Below are 13,313 nucleotides of genomic sequence, written 5' to 3'. Positions count from 1 at the left end.
TGAGCAGACTTCGAGCTAAAAGGCTTGGCATTAAACTTTGACACTTTAATGGTCTCTAGGATATTAGATAATATTTTATCATATAATGTTCTTCTCCGACACGGTAATGGCATCAAAAACAAATAGGATCTGCTTTGCTTGCAACGTGCACGGTGAGACTCAACCCCGCAGAGATAAGACAGCAGGACCCCAGCTTCGCAGTTAACTTATCCCGAAGCTCCAAAGCAAACGTCTTTTACTTCTTCGCCGGGGACGCTGCTGTGCCACGGCTGCCTCCCTTTTGAATTCTGCTGGGCTCGGTCAGCCGCTGAGATTAGGTAAAGAGCGCCCCGGAGCCGGGACAGAGCCGGCGCTGCTGCTGCTGGTGGGGGTCGTTGTTTCACGAGGCTGGAGGGAAGTGGGATGGGGGAAGGGTCCCAGCTGGGTCCAGCCAAGGGCCGAGAGTGTGGTTACCCAGGCGGGAGCCTGGTCCGGAACCGAGCAGGGGCCGAGCCTTGGAAGCCCTTCCCTCACCCCCACCCCACCCCCACCAGCCCGACCTCGAGGAGTGGGGTCAGCTCGGGAGTTCGAGCTCTGCGGGCGGCCTTTTCCCGCGTGCCCCCTCCCCACTCATTCTTCCCGTGCCCCTTCCAACTAGGGTGGGCTTCCCGCTGCCTCGCCGGAATGCGCGCAGAGGCGCGCAGAGGGGAGGCAGAGAACCGGCCACCCGCCCGGCAGGGAGAGGTGGAGACCCGGGGGGGAAGGGGACCCCAGAAGCCCTGGGAGCGAGCTGGGGAAAAACCCGGGAGCTGGATCGCGCGCTCGGAGCTCCTCTCCGAGTCGGAGTTGTGCAGCCCTTGGCGTCCTCTTTCTCTCCCTGCCTCTCAGCTTTCCTCTCCTCAGGGTCTTCTCTCCAGGGAGGCATCCTCCCTCCATCCAGTCTCACGCCCCCGCCCCCGAGTCCTGACCCTTTTCACCCACTCTCCCTGTGGCTTGGGAGGACTCTTGGCACCCCCACCTTCGTCCCGAGGACTGGGAGGCTGGAAGTCCATTCAAGGGACATTGCACGCCGAGTTCTTATGCCAAGAGGGAAAGAGCGAGAATAAAATCAGCAGGGGAGGGGCTTGGTGTGCGCGCACCGGGTGTGCGTTTGGGGTGGGGGAAACAGAAATGTAGTTTCCCCAGAGGAATAGGAAGCTTTGGACAGGAGTCTCGGATACCGAGCCCAAAAAGATGCCGTCAGAGCCCTTCACCGGGGCTCCTCACGGACTCCGGCTGCCCCATACCCTGCCCAGCTCCTAGAAAAGCGGCGACTCGAGGCTGGGAAACTTCCTACTTCCCACCACGGCTGTTTCGTGCAATTTGGGGAGCAGGCTGCCCGGCTCTGCAAGCCAGCGAGCGTCTCTACCGCAGCAGCTGCGGTCCCGTCCCGCTTCCCTTCCCCCTCTTTTCGCGAGGCAAGCCAAGCCCAAGGCGGCCGGGAGCAGCCGGGCTGTTGGGGGAGAAGGGCGGGGAGCTTCCAGCTTGCACTCTTTCATCCCGACCCGGCCCGGGATCCCGGCTCCGGGTGTTGCTTCCGCCTGCCTGCCCGCGAGCTGAAGAGGCACAGGGGGCGGAGTCTCGCCGGGGGGCGGAGCCTATGCGGGGGTGGACTGTTGGGCCGTGCGGCTACGGCGCTTGCCATTGGCCGGCCTCTCGGTCACGGGGTCGGGGGCGGGCCCCGAAGCGGGCGCCGGCCCCGCCCCCGCTCGGAACCCAGCCCCTGCTCGCGGTCCCCCCCAGCTGCACAGACATGACACAGACACACAGTCACTGCAGCTGCTGAGCGAGTCCGGCGCTCTGGGCACGCGGAGGCGGCGGGGCCAGCCCGGAGCCCGGACCCCAGCGCCCGCCCCTGCCGGCCCCCGCGCGGCGGCCCCCTCCTGGCCGGGCGCGGGAGGCGGGGATCGCGCGCCGGCTCCGGCCAGCGGCGCCCGGCTGCCCGCGGCGGCTGCAGCGGCCGCCCAGCTCCGAGCGCCGCGCGCTCCGGGAAGCCGGCGCATCTCGGAGGCGGTGGCGGCCGAGGCCAGCTAGCGCTCCCGGCGGCGGGGGCCGCCCGCCTCGGCTCCCCGCACCCACTGGGCCGCGATCCGTTCGCCGCGCCTCCGCTCTTGTGACCTTCCCGGGGCGCCTCCCCTGGCCCCGCGCCCCCGGCCCCGCGCCCCAGGCCGGGGCGAGGCCCTCTCCGGCGCCTCCTTCCCGCGGAGCCGCGGGCGGGCGACGCAGGCCTGGGGGGAGAGCGCGCCGCGGCCGGCTGCAGCCCCCCCCGCCACACCGCGCCGCTGCGCTCGGCGCCCGGCCCGGCCGGTCTGCTCCTGCCCCGCCGCCGCGCCGGAGCCCGGGCGCACGAAGCTGGGGGCGCGGCCGCGGTTGCCTCGCCGGGCGGTTCGCGGGCAGGCCCTGCCCTGAAGGGGCGAATCGGCTGGGAGCGCGGGAGGTGGAGTCGGCCCCGGCGGCCGCTCCCTGGATCCAACCCGAGGCGGACCCAGGCCCTTGTTCATGCGGGGCGCCTCCGACTCGGAAGAGTCCCTCGGGCCGGGAGCAGCTCCAAGCAGCAGCACCGAAGGAAAAGAAAGAAGGGACAGTGTTCAGCGTGGACAACCCGGACCCTCGCCGCGGCATTTGGAGCCGGGGGCAGTCCCGAACTCTGCGCTTGGCACCGCTGCTCGGAGGAGGACAGCGCCTGCCGGGACCCTGACCCGTACGCTCTGAGCCTCGTAGGCGGCAGCTCCACCCGGTTCATCCGCGTCTTCCTCTGCCTGGCGGCAGTCACGGCTAAGGTAAGAGCCCTGGAGCGCGAGAGTCGCCCCGGGGGCGCCGTGGTGTGCTGCGCCAGACAAGTTCTCCGAACCTGTGGCTGGTAACCCCTGTATTCGGGACGCCGGCGGGGAGGGCGGGCACACCCTCTGCTGTCCGGGCCGGGAGCCCTGAAGAGGCGAGAGGTGGAAGCCCCCATTCTGCGACGACCCCAGGACCAGTCTCAGGGCCTGCTCCGCTTCTCGGCACACAGTCTGCTGGCAGGGAGCGAGGCCACGAGGAGTTTCTGGTTAACAGCAGGAGGGCAGGTGACCGGCCCCCGCACCCCCGGCCCTGCTTGTTAGCGGTGAGCACCTGTAGTGTGCCGAGCCTGCTTTGGAGAGGGCCCTTTTGGGTGGTACGCAACCACCTTTCCTGGTGTGATGCTGTGAATAACTTTTCTTGTTCCTTGTTTCAGGCAGTCCGGGGCAATTTGGGGGCGAGCAGCCACAGCTTGCGAGTCCCTCTTTAGGACGGAGTGGTTGGTTGGCATTACTGTTTGCAGGCGGGGGGCCCAGCCAGCATGCCCTTCCTATTAAGCGAAACTGCTTGTGAGGAGTGATCAATATGGAGCTATCCAGATATTCTTGTAAATATCATTGCTTTTGAAGTTTTGGAGTGAGGACTCCAAACTTTTTGTATCCACAAGTTATTTTGTTCATTGCTTTATCCTCTTTTAAATCTTTCTCTTAAGGAACCTCAGTTGTACAAGCCTGTCCTTGCCTGTTTGAAATTTATTAAACCTATGAGCTTCCCCCGAAACAATCTGATTTTAAATGGGTCACTTCGGAGGGAACAGATTGTCTCTTGCACACTGAATCCATCCCTTTGGTGACCCTGTTTAATGGGGTTGGATCTTTTTTTTTGTTCTGTCCCTGTGCTGATGTACCTCGGTTGAGCAGGTTTCTGCTGAATTCAGAATCCGTGAATTTTGTCACTCGGTCCATTAAAATGATCTCCTGAGGGAGCAAAATAGCAGCTTACATTTTCCGTGAATGTCACTGGAAGTTTTACAGGGTCTTATGTAAGTGCCCAGAGAGAGAAAAAGAGAGAGAGGAGGGAGTGGGGGGAGATCAGGCTCCTGCTCTCTTCAAGGGGAGACATGGAGGGGGTGGCAGGTGGGGGCGTCCACCTCCCTGACATGCAAATACCTTTCCTCTCTGACACAGGTGTGGAGACCTGAAGTGCTTATTCACTCCGTGGAGGCAGTCACCTCAGGTTAATTTTTCTTCTCACCTCTCCCGCCTTCCCACTTCAGGAGTCATCTTCGATAGACTTAAGGAAAGCTTCTAAATTAAGAAAGGAACAAGAGGTGGTGTCTTTTGCCATCCCTCACAAATGGGTAACGTGAATGAATTACTCACCCACGGCGCTCTGGGTCCTTACTGGGGAAAAAAAGATCGCCGGCTTTAAGATTTCACACATTTGTTAGTGTACCTTTATTTTTCAAGAGTACTTTAGTGAAAATTGCTTGTGGAGAACACATTTATCGAGCCTGCCCCAGTTAATTCCATACCAGGAAGAAAACTCACTCGAACAGAGAGGGAAAAGTCATCAAAATTTAGAGGTTAGTGGGTTTTCAAGAGTGGCAAGGAAAGGAATCCAATCCCCCTGGCAGGACAGAGATTTTTAAAGGGAGGATCGGGTCACTCTGGAGTGAGCAGTAGCTGCTGGTAAGTGTGGGCCCTCCTGCTTCACTTAATGAAGTGTGCTGGGGTGTGGGTTAACTTTTTGATGTGAGCTAATGCAGACTCATTTGGTTTTATTTATTTATTTATTTGCACTGAGCGCAGTGGTGCAGTCTGGGCTCACTACAGTCTTCGCCTCCTAGATTCAAGTGATCCTTCCGTCTCAGCTTGCCGAGTAGCTGGGACTACAAGCACGTGCCACCACGCCCGGCTAATTTTTGTATTTTTAGTAGAGACAGGGTTTCCCCATGTTGGCCAGAATGATCTCGATCTCTTGACCTCGTGATCCGCCCGCCTCGGCCTCCGAAAGTGCTGGGATTACAGGCGTGAGCCACTGCGCCTGGCCTCCTTTGGTTTTTAAACCATACCTGGAAGGGCCTTAGAAATGAAATGAAAGGTTTTTGTTTTTTTTTTTTAATCTTATCATAGGTCTCGGAAGTGCTTCCATTTCTTGGGAAGGTTGTGAAGGTTTCCTTTGTTTCTGGGTTCCTGATCTGCGCTTTAAAGTCGATGCCAAGTGCAGGGAGGGTGCGTCCTGTAGTGTTGGCATCCTTCAGCCACCTACAGTAGCAGGACACTAGGGGGGACTAGTTTTCTTTTCTCCATCGAAGAAGAAAACACCAGGTCCCATGTTACTGTGATTTATCTTGAAGGTTCATGAGCCTGTGGTTTATGTTGAGGGTTCATGAGACTGTGGTTTATCTTGAGGGTTCATGGGATGAACTTTGCACTATTGAGTGGATTCTGAGTGCCTAAGGGATGGACCTGCTCACATCTAAAGTGTCATTTGGACAACTCAGAACCAGTTAACTGCAAAATGTTATGTGACATTCTGAAAAGACTCAATTACAATCTCTTAAGTATTTAAGGGCTATACAAAAGCTCTACCCTTTGAGTATTATACCATCCTAACTTTAAATTCCTTAACAGTTTGTAATCAACACATCTTTTTGGTTTTTGACTGCATATTCCCTAAAATCATCATAAAATCACACGGCTTCAAAATGTCTCTGCAGTGGACTCCATCAAACTTAAAATTCCCCTTAAAAATACATTCCTTATACTTAGAGATGGTCACATAACCTTTGACAATGTAGTTGCACTTCCATCCCCGGTGCTCTCTGCACTTTTAATAGTATGAAATCGTTAGTGTCTGCGGGCCTTCCAGCAGAATTGAAAGGTAATTCTACTTCCCTGAAGAACACTGCCCCATTGCCTAGATTTACCCAAGTACCTAAGTCTTATCAACAGAGGTGGGGAGAGACAGGAATGATGAAGGTAGACGCCAAGGAGAGCCTGCTCAGTTTAGAATACTATCAGAAAAACAGGCAAATGTCATTCCAAGATATTGATCATATGGGATTCTAAAAGGCCCAGTTCGGCATATAGATGTATTTGAAACCTGTGAACCCACCTGAGTTATTACTTTTCCCTGAACTCTGGGGTCTGGTAGACTGCATTTGTGACCCTTTATCCATTTGTAATGTGCATATTTAGGTAGTTGAAGGGGAGCTATGTTGTGGTCTAGGAAAAATGGTCAACATAAAGCTTTATTTCTAACATAAAGGCTTTATATATTGATTCTTTTGGGCACAGTATAGCCAAGGGGTAAGAGATTGGAACAGGAAAATACCATTGCATTTGCCATTGACCACCAACGATGGAAAACCTATCCTGTGCAAGATATATGCTGTCGTCCTAAGGCATGAATGAAGCCTTATGAATTTGATGGAAGTCAGATGGCAGAAGTAGAGGTAGGAGGCTGGTCTTCCTTATGGTCATGAACAAGTTGAAGGTGTATTTTTGGCCAGAGATTCTCAGAAAGGAGGAGCATACTGAATTGGGGGGGGCATAAGACCCAAGAGTCTGAGAGCTTCAGACACCCTGCCATTGACACACCTTGGGGATACAGCCACCTCGCAAAATCTGGTAGTGTTGGTGAGGCCGCTGTACTTGGAGTACTTGCTATTGAGAGGTGTTCAGCATTTCTCTGTCATATTGGCGTGTGGAGAAAGCAGACAGCAACCAGTGAATATAAGGCTTCATTAAATATATGTTATAAGACTTTTCATCTTTTCATTTAACAAGTAGTAATAGACCATCTACGCCGTGGCAGGTGTGGTGCTCTGTGTTGGGGTTACAGAGGTTCTACATTTAGCTTCTAGTCTTTTATGGGGATGCAGACATTCAACTATTATTACTAGCTAACTGCAGACTTGTTCAAGGGATGAGTTTGAACTTCCCAGGATCGAAGGGAGGAAGAGGATCTCGGGCAGAATGAACAGCATGGAAACCCTGAAGTATGTATTGTGGTGTGTATGGAGAATAGTCACAAGTTAGTGTGGCTGGAAGGTGGGATGTGCCCCAAGAGGGAAACACGGTGTTAGAAGGGAAGTAATAGGATTCCATGCTGAGGACTGTGCCCCAGCTTCTTGCTCTGTGTGTTGAAATAGTGGCAAGAGTGGTTGTGAGTTAAAATCTGAGAATGCGAATTGGTTATCCCACATTGTTATTAAAAACAAAATTTTCTTTTTTGTCCATTATCATTCTACATGTGGCATTTTGCCTGTTACTTAAAAACCTATTAGAAATGCAAATAAAGAAAGGGTCCCTTATCAACCCTAAGTCTGCCCTCTTGCGTACATGAATTACACCTGGCACTTTCATTATGTGATTATGCAGCAGTGGGAAAAATGACCATGTTAGTTGACAAATGATATAGTATGGAAAAAAACACACTTAGATGAGAACAGATTCCATTTTGTCAGATTTGCTTCTGGGTGGATTTATGGTTGGGTTTAATACCTGAACAAGATTCTTGTATTATAATCATTTCAGTTCCAGTCCAAACTGTCTTTGCTGTTAGAAAAGAAAGACTTTTAGAACATTGAGAATGGGAGTATAGGTGCACAAGTGTGCCTATGTGTGTTTTGTGGAATGAAGAAACTTACGGTGAGGAAGAACAAGCAACAATGTGACCGCCTGGAGGATATGAGCTAGAGAGAGTGGAAAATAGCAGTTGTAATGGCAATCTCCAGGGCAGGTATCTTTAGTATATCTTTTAGAAACAGCAGCCAGGACAATGAAGATAAACCTTGGAAACCTCTCTCTCTGCCTCTGTGTGAATATTACAGTGTTCACTTGCATGCTGTGTGTGTCTGTGTGTTTGTGTTTGTATATTTGCCTTGTCTCTATCATCCATCCTTATGTTGAGTGGGAGACAGGGTGCTTTAAGTATGGTGAGGAAGAGCAAGCAACACTGTAACCGCCTGGAGGGTATTGGCCAGAGAGAGTGGAAAATCACAGTTGTAATAGCAGCCTCCAGGGCAGGTGTCTTTAGTATGTTTTTTAGAAACAACAGCCAGAAGGACAATGTAGATGAAAGTTAGAAACTTCTCTCTCTGCCTCTGTGTGATATTACAGTGTTGACTTGCATACTGTGTGTGTGTGTGTTTGCATTTGTTTATTTGTTTTGTCTCTATCATCCATCTCTATGTGGAGGAGGAAGCTGGGTGCTTTAAGTATGGTGAGGAAGGGCTGGGTGCGGTGGCTTACACCTGTAATCCCAGCACTTTGGGAGGCCGAGGTGGGCGGATCACCTCAGGTCTGGAGTTTGAGACCAGCCTGACCAGCACAGAGAAACTCCGTCTCTACTAAAAATACAAAAAATTAGCCAGGCATGGTGGTGTATGCCTGTAATCCCAGCTACCTGGGAGGCTGAGGCAGGAGAACGGCTTGAACCTGGGAGGCGGAGGTTGCGGTGAGCCAAGATCATGCCATTGCACTCCAGCCTGGGCAACAAGAGCGAAACTCCCTCCAAAAAAAAAAAAAGTATGGTGAGGAAATACAAGCAGCAATGTAACTGCCTGGAGGATATTAGCTAGAGAGAGTGGAAAGTCATAGTTGTAACAACAGTCTCCGGGGCAGGTATCTTTAGTATATATTTTAGAAACAGCAGCCAGCAAGACAATAAGGATAAAAGTTAGAAACCTCTTTCTCCCGCTCTGTGTGAATATTACAGTGTTCACTTGCATGCTGTGTGTGTCTGTGTGTTTGCGTTTGTATATTTGTCTTGTCTCTATCATCCATCCCTATGTTGAGTGAGAGACAGGGTGCTTTAAGTAAGCCCGAGGAATCTGGGGTTTAGTCTTGCATCATCCTGTGCTAACTTGCTGTGTGACCTTAGAATATTTTTTTACATCTCTGGGTTTCAGGTGCTGTCTTTATACACTAGTGTGGTGTTTATCTTGTAAGTAGGAATTTAGAGGTGCAGGGAGGAAAAGGGCTTGCCTCAGTCAGTTAGCTTTGCCACTGACTTTGTCACAGTGGCAAAGCTAACTGACTGAGGCAAGCCCTTTCTCTCCCTGGGCCTCAAAACTGACCACTCTTTAGGTTTTCTAGTTTTCTCCCTCTGAAATGGAAAGAGCCCTGACCAGTTGAAAGGTGTACTCTCCCTTAACATTTTGTAAAGCACTGCAAATACACAAGACCAAAGATAAAAATCACAAAGGCTTTTTTTTTTTGAGACAGAGTCTCACTCCTGTTGCCCAGGCTAGAGTGCAATGGTGCGATTTTGGCTCACCACGACCTTTGCGTCCCGGGTTCAAGTGATTCTCCTGCCTCAGCCTCCTGAGTAGCTGGGATTACTGCCAAGTGCCACCACGCCCAGCTAATTTTTGTATTTTTAGTAGAGATGGGGTTTCTCCATGCTGGTCAGGTTGGTCTTGAACTCTCGACCTCAGGTGATCTGCCCGCCTTGACCTCCCAAAGTGTTGGGATTAGAGGCGAGAGCCACTGTGCCTGGCCAAGAATCACAAAGTCTGATTGGTCATAGCCATTTTCATACAGCAGCAGCCAGACTCGCCTGCTAACAGCTTACCTACTGTGGAAACCTGTTAGTTCTGAAATGTTACGCTGTTCCTTGACCGCTGTTTGATAATTAAGTGCTTTGTGATTGAAAGCAACAGCAACAATGCTGAATATTGTAATTATTTCATAATTAAGTAAATAAAAGCTGAGTTGACCTCTCAGGATTTTGCACAGCCCTGACTGTAACTTGGAAAGGGAAACCCATTCATTTGGCCTGAATGGGACATTACCTTGTAGGGAGCTGTTGGGTGAAAATGAAGGGTGTTTCGAGGAAAAATAGAGTAGAAGAGCAATTGGGTAGATACACAAGTCAGGAAAAATGCAAAGTGACTTAGTTTAATGCCTCTAAATTTGTGAGTTGCTAGAAAGAGGGCTCCTCACTACAACTGATCTCCTGGGGGTAGAAGGCATTGCTTATTGGAAAGAGGAGAGCCGAAGTAAGTGCAGTGTAAATAGAAGGTTTGTTAATTCTTATCTGGGAGTTGAAGCTAAGTGGAGGAGTGCTCTATTTTAGAAGAGGTGGGCATATAAAATGAGATCTTAAAACCAAATAAGTAATTGTAGTATAAAAAGATTTTTTACCTTACTAAAGGGATTCACAGTGAGTCTTCTTTTAATAGCTAACTCCTTTATTGTATTTGAAATTATTTGATGAACACAATCATGATAGACACTTTTTGGAGCCTCACCTGTTATGTAAAACCAAGGACTTTTCAAACATAAACTAGAATGTTTTAGCAACCCACGAGGAGGCTAATATTCAGCCTTATTGCAGAAAGCAGTACAGTGTTATGTAAACTGTCATAACCACTAACCTAACACGTGGAGTTACATCGCTTACTTACTTTTGGCAGATTGCTTATTTAACTACTGTTCTTCCTGGAGATAACAATACTCACCTACCCATCTTCCTAAGTTCCTTAACCACCCGCACATTCTACCTCTAAGAATATATCAGGAACAGAAGCGGTTTAAAAAGTAAATGAGGTAAGAGTTTCCAGGATTCTGAGTTTTTATAATTGCAGAGATACAGAATTCATTTTGTTCTGCCTGCATATACAGGAGAGGCGGTGTGTATGAGACATTAAAAAATATCAAAACCAGGTCGGGCGCAGTGGCTTGCGCCTGGAATCCCAGCGCTTTGGGAGGCTGAGGTGTGCGGGTCACCTGAGGTCAGGAGTTCGAGATCAGCCTGGCCAACATGGTGAAACCCCGTTTCTACTAAAATTACAAAAAAATCGCCAGGCATGGTGGTACGCACTTGTAATCAATCCCAGCTACTCAGAAGGCTGAGGCTGGATAATCTCTTGAACCGGGGAGGTAAAGGTTGCAGTGAACCAAGATCTCACCGTTGCACTCCAGCCTGGGTGACAAGAGAGAAACTCTGTCTCCAAAAAAAAAAAAAAAAAATCAAAATCATGCTTGCCTGCTGGCTCTTCCTTCACTGTAATGGAAACATCTAGGGCTTTTTGTTGTTGTTGTTCCTTTATCTCTTGTGAAGCTTCCCAAGAAAGTATTTGTTCTAGGAGTGGAATAAAATGTAAGGCGTTTAAGGCTCCGGAAGTAATTTTGGGCAAACAGGCTGGGGCTGGAATTGAAAGTGAAAGTGCGGTCTCACCCATAATTTGAGCCTCTCTTGTCACATTATGGGTCTGGGCCTTGGACAGGCAGCAGACGCAGATGGAGATGGAACCCTGACTACTGAGAGAGCTTTGCTCTTACCATAGTCCTTTTCTGAATTACCAAGGCCAATTGGGAAGAGCGGACTTGGGAATCTTTCCAGCTCTCCATGGTAGCCATAGAATTTAGGAGGATTTACAGCAGAACACGGGCATGTGGGGATTTCTTTCTTCCTTTTTAAATTTTTTTTTTTAAATTTTAAGTTCAGCAGGGCAGCCGGGCGTGGTGGCTCATGCCTGTAATCCTAGCACTTTGGGAGGCCGAGGCAGGCAAATCATGAGGTCAGGAGATCGAGACCATCCTGGTGAACATGGTGAAACCCTGTCTCTACTGAAAAAAACAAAAAAATTAGCTGGGCATGATGGCGCACGCCTGTAGTCCCAGCTACTCGGGAGGCAAAGGCAGGAGAATTGCTTGAACCCAGTGTTAAAAAATGCGCGCTTTGAATGAAGAGACCTTCCAAACGGGCTTTGTGTGAGCAACATGGCTGTTTATTCACCTGGGTGCAGGTGGGCTAAGGCCGAAAAGGGCATTAGCAAAGGGCAGTGGGATAGGAGTTGGTTTTATAGGTTTGGGTAGTTTTGGGGGGCGGGGGTGTTGCAGAGTAAGTTCAGTTACAGTGGTGGGGGTTAGGGGCAAGTATACATGACCACAAGTTCAGTTGCAATGGCAGGGTTGGGTGAGAGGTATTTACATTATCATAAGAACAGTTAAGATGGCAGGGTTGGGTGAGGGGCTTGTCTAGGGGGAGCTCCACCTCCCAGGGGCGGGGGGGCGATTAGGGACAATGGCGCGCGCAGGCAGTGGGTGGGAGACTTCAGCTGAGGCAAGCAGGACTTCAGACGTTCAGGCTTCAGGCTTGCATATGGAGACCTGACACCCAGAAGGCGGAGAATGAAGTGAGCTGAGATCCTGCCAAGGCTCTACCGGGGTGCAGTGCGAGACTGCGTCTCAAAAAAAAAAAAAATCAGCAGGGAATCTTGGGCTCTTGAGTGTTATTCTGTGGTTAGGGATTGCTGCGGCTGCCTTGGATACATTAAATGCGTATTTGTGATTATTGAGTAAGGTTAACCTTGCTGTGGCTAACTCGAAGCCATCCCTTCCCCTTTTGTTTTTACAACAGTTGTGTAGATCCTCCATGTGCCAATGCTGTTTGTTTAATAGCCTTCTTGACTGATGTCAGCTCTTACTGGGAATGGCATTTCGTGGTGGTTTCAGGATCCAAGGGAGGTGTAGAGGTACGGCGACAGGCTGGTGGGGCTTTTCCTGTTTTCAAGAGTGGTGCTGGTGCTTAGTAGGTCTGCAGTTAGAAAGTAGTTGTGTCCACACTGAATGATTTGTTTTGTGAATGAATGGTCATGTTTTCATTATTGGGGTGGAGGGAGAGGTGGGTGAGTAGCAGTACACTTAAATGGTGGTGAGATAGACTTGAACGCCTCGAAGTCTCTCCTAGCAGCTTTTGTTTTAAAAACGTGAAGGCTATTTCAGATCAGATTGAATTCTGTGAAGGATCGTTCTTGTGGTTCCAACATTGATGGATTTGTAAAAGGGCAAGGAGTGTAATACTGAAATGTGTTGCGTGCTTTCTTTTCTCTGAGTTTGTAGGGATTTTAACTTACCTGGAGTGAGAAGAATGGACATGCTGTAAAGCTTGTTCACATTTCCACGTCAGGTTGCCTTGACAGTGCCTGGAAAGGCTGGGCGTGGTGGCTCACGCCTGTAATCCCAGAACTTTGGGAGGCTGAGGCAGGCGGATCACGAGGTCAGGAGCTGGAGACCAGTCTGGCCAGCATAGTGAAACCCCGTCTCTACTAAAAATACAAAAAATTAGCCGGGTGTGGTGGTGTGCACCTGTAATCTCAGCTACTTGGGTGGCTGAGGCAGGAGAATTTCGTGAACCCAGGAGGCGGAGGTTTCAGTGAGCTGAGATCGATCACACCATTGCACTCCAGCCCGGGCGACAGTGCAAGACTCCTTTTAAAAAAAAAACAAAAGAAAGAAAATGCCCGGACAGACATTTTCAATACGAAAACCTTAGGATGGTTGTTGTCCAGCAAGGATGGCATGATTATGAAATGTCGTAGAAGTAGACAGGGGGTCGCGTGTCAGGAGGATGAAGTGGACTTGGAAGAATGGAGGGAGGGACTCAGTACTTGGGTCTCAGCAGGAAGAAATCTCCTGTGCCATGTTCGTATCTTTACCCCTTTCCCTGTATGACTGCCTCCCTGCTGGTTTTCTCAGTTACACGAGCGTGCTCTGATG

At 50.4% G+C, this 13,313-nt stretch overlaps 1 protein-coding gene across 3 annotated transcripts in view; it reads left to right on the top strand.

Annotated features, from left to right (window-relative positions):
* Nucleotides 1-230: 230 nt before the first annotated feature.
* LARGE1 (LARGE xylosyl- and glucuronyltransferase 1) overlaps nt 231-13,313 on the top strand; it is a 626,458-nt gene continuing 613,375 nt past the window's right edge. For 2 of the 3 annotated variants that reach the window (XM_021669373.2, XM_021669372.2), the window contains exon 1: nt 2,326-2,798. The gene's annotated coding sequence lies outside the window, so the exon portion shown is untranslated. Of the gene's footprint in view, nt 318-2,325; nt 2,799-13,313 lie in introns of those variants that run through there. The other variant, XM_064367950.1, reaches the window with a different exon arrangement.

This window comes from Aotus nancymaae, unplaced genomic scaffold (genome assembly GCF_030222135.1).
Source record: "Aotus nancymaae isolate 86718 unplaced genomic scaffold, 86718_ANA_hifiasm-v0.15.2.pri h1tg000076l, whole genome shotgun sequence".
Lineage (NCBI taxonomy): Eukaryota > Metazoa > Chordata > Mammalia > Primates > Aotidae > Aotus > Aotus nancymaae.
The sequence above is the reverse complement of the archived record's forward strand: the minus strand, read 5'-3'. Positions and strand labels throughout refer to the sequence as shown.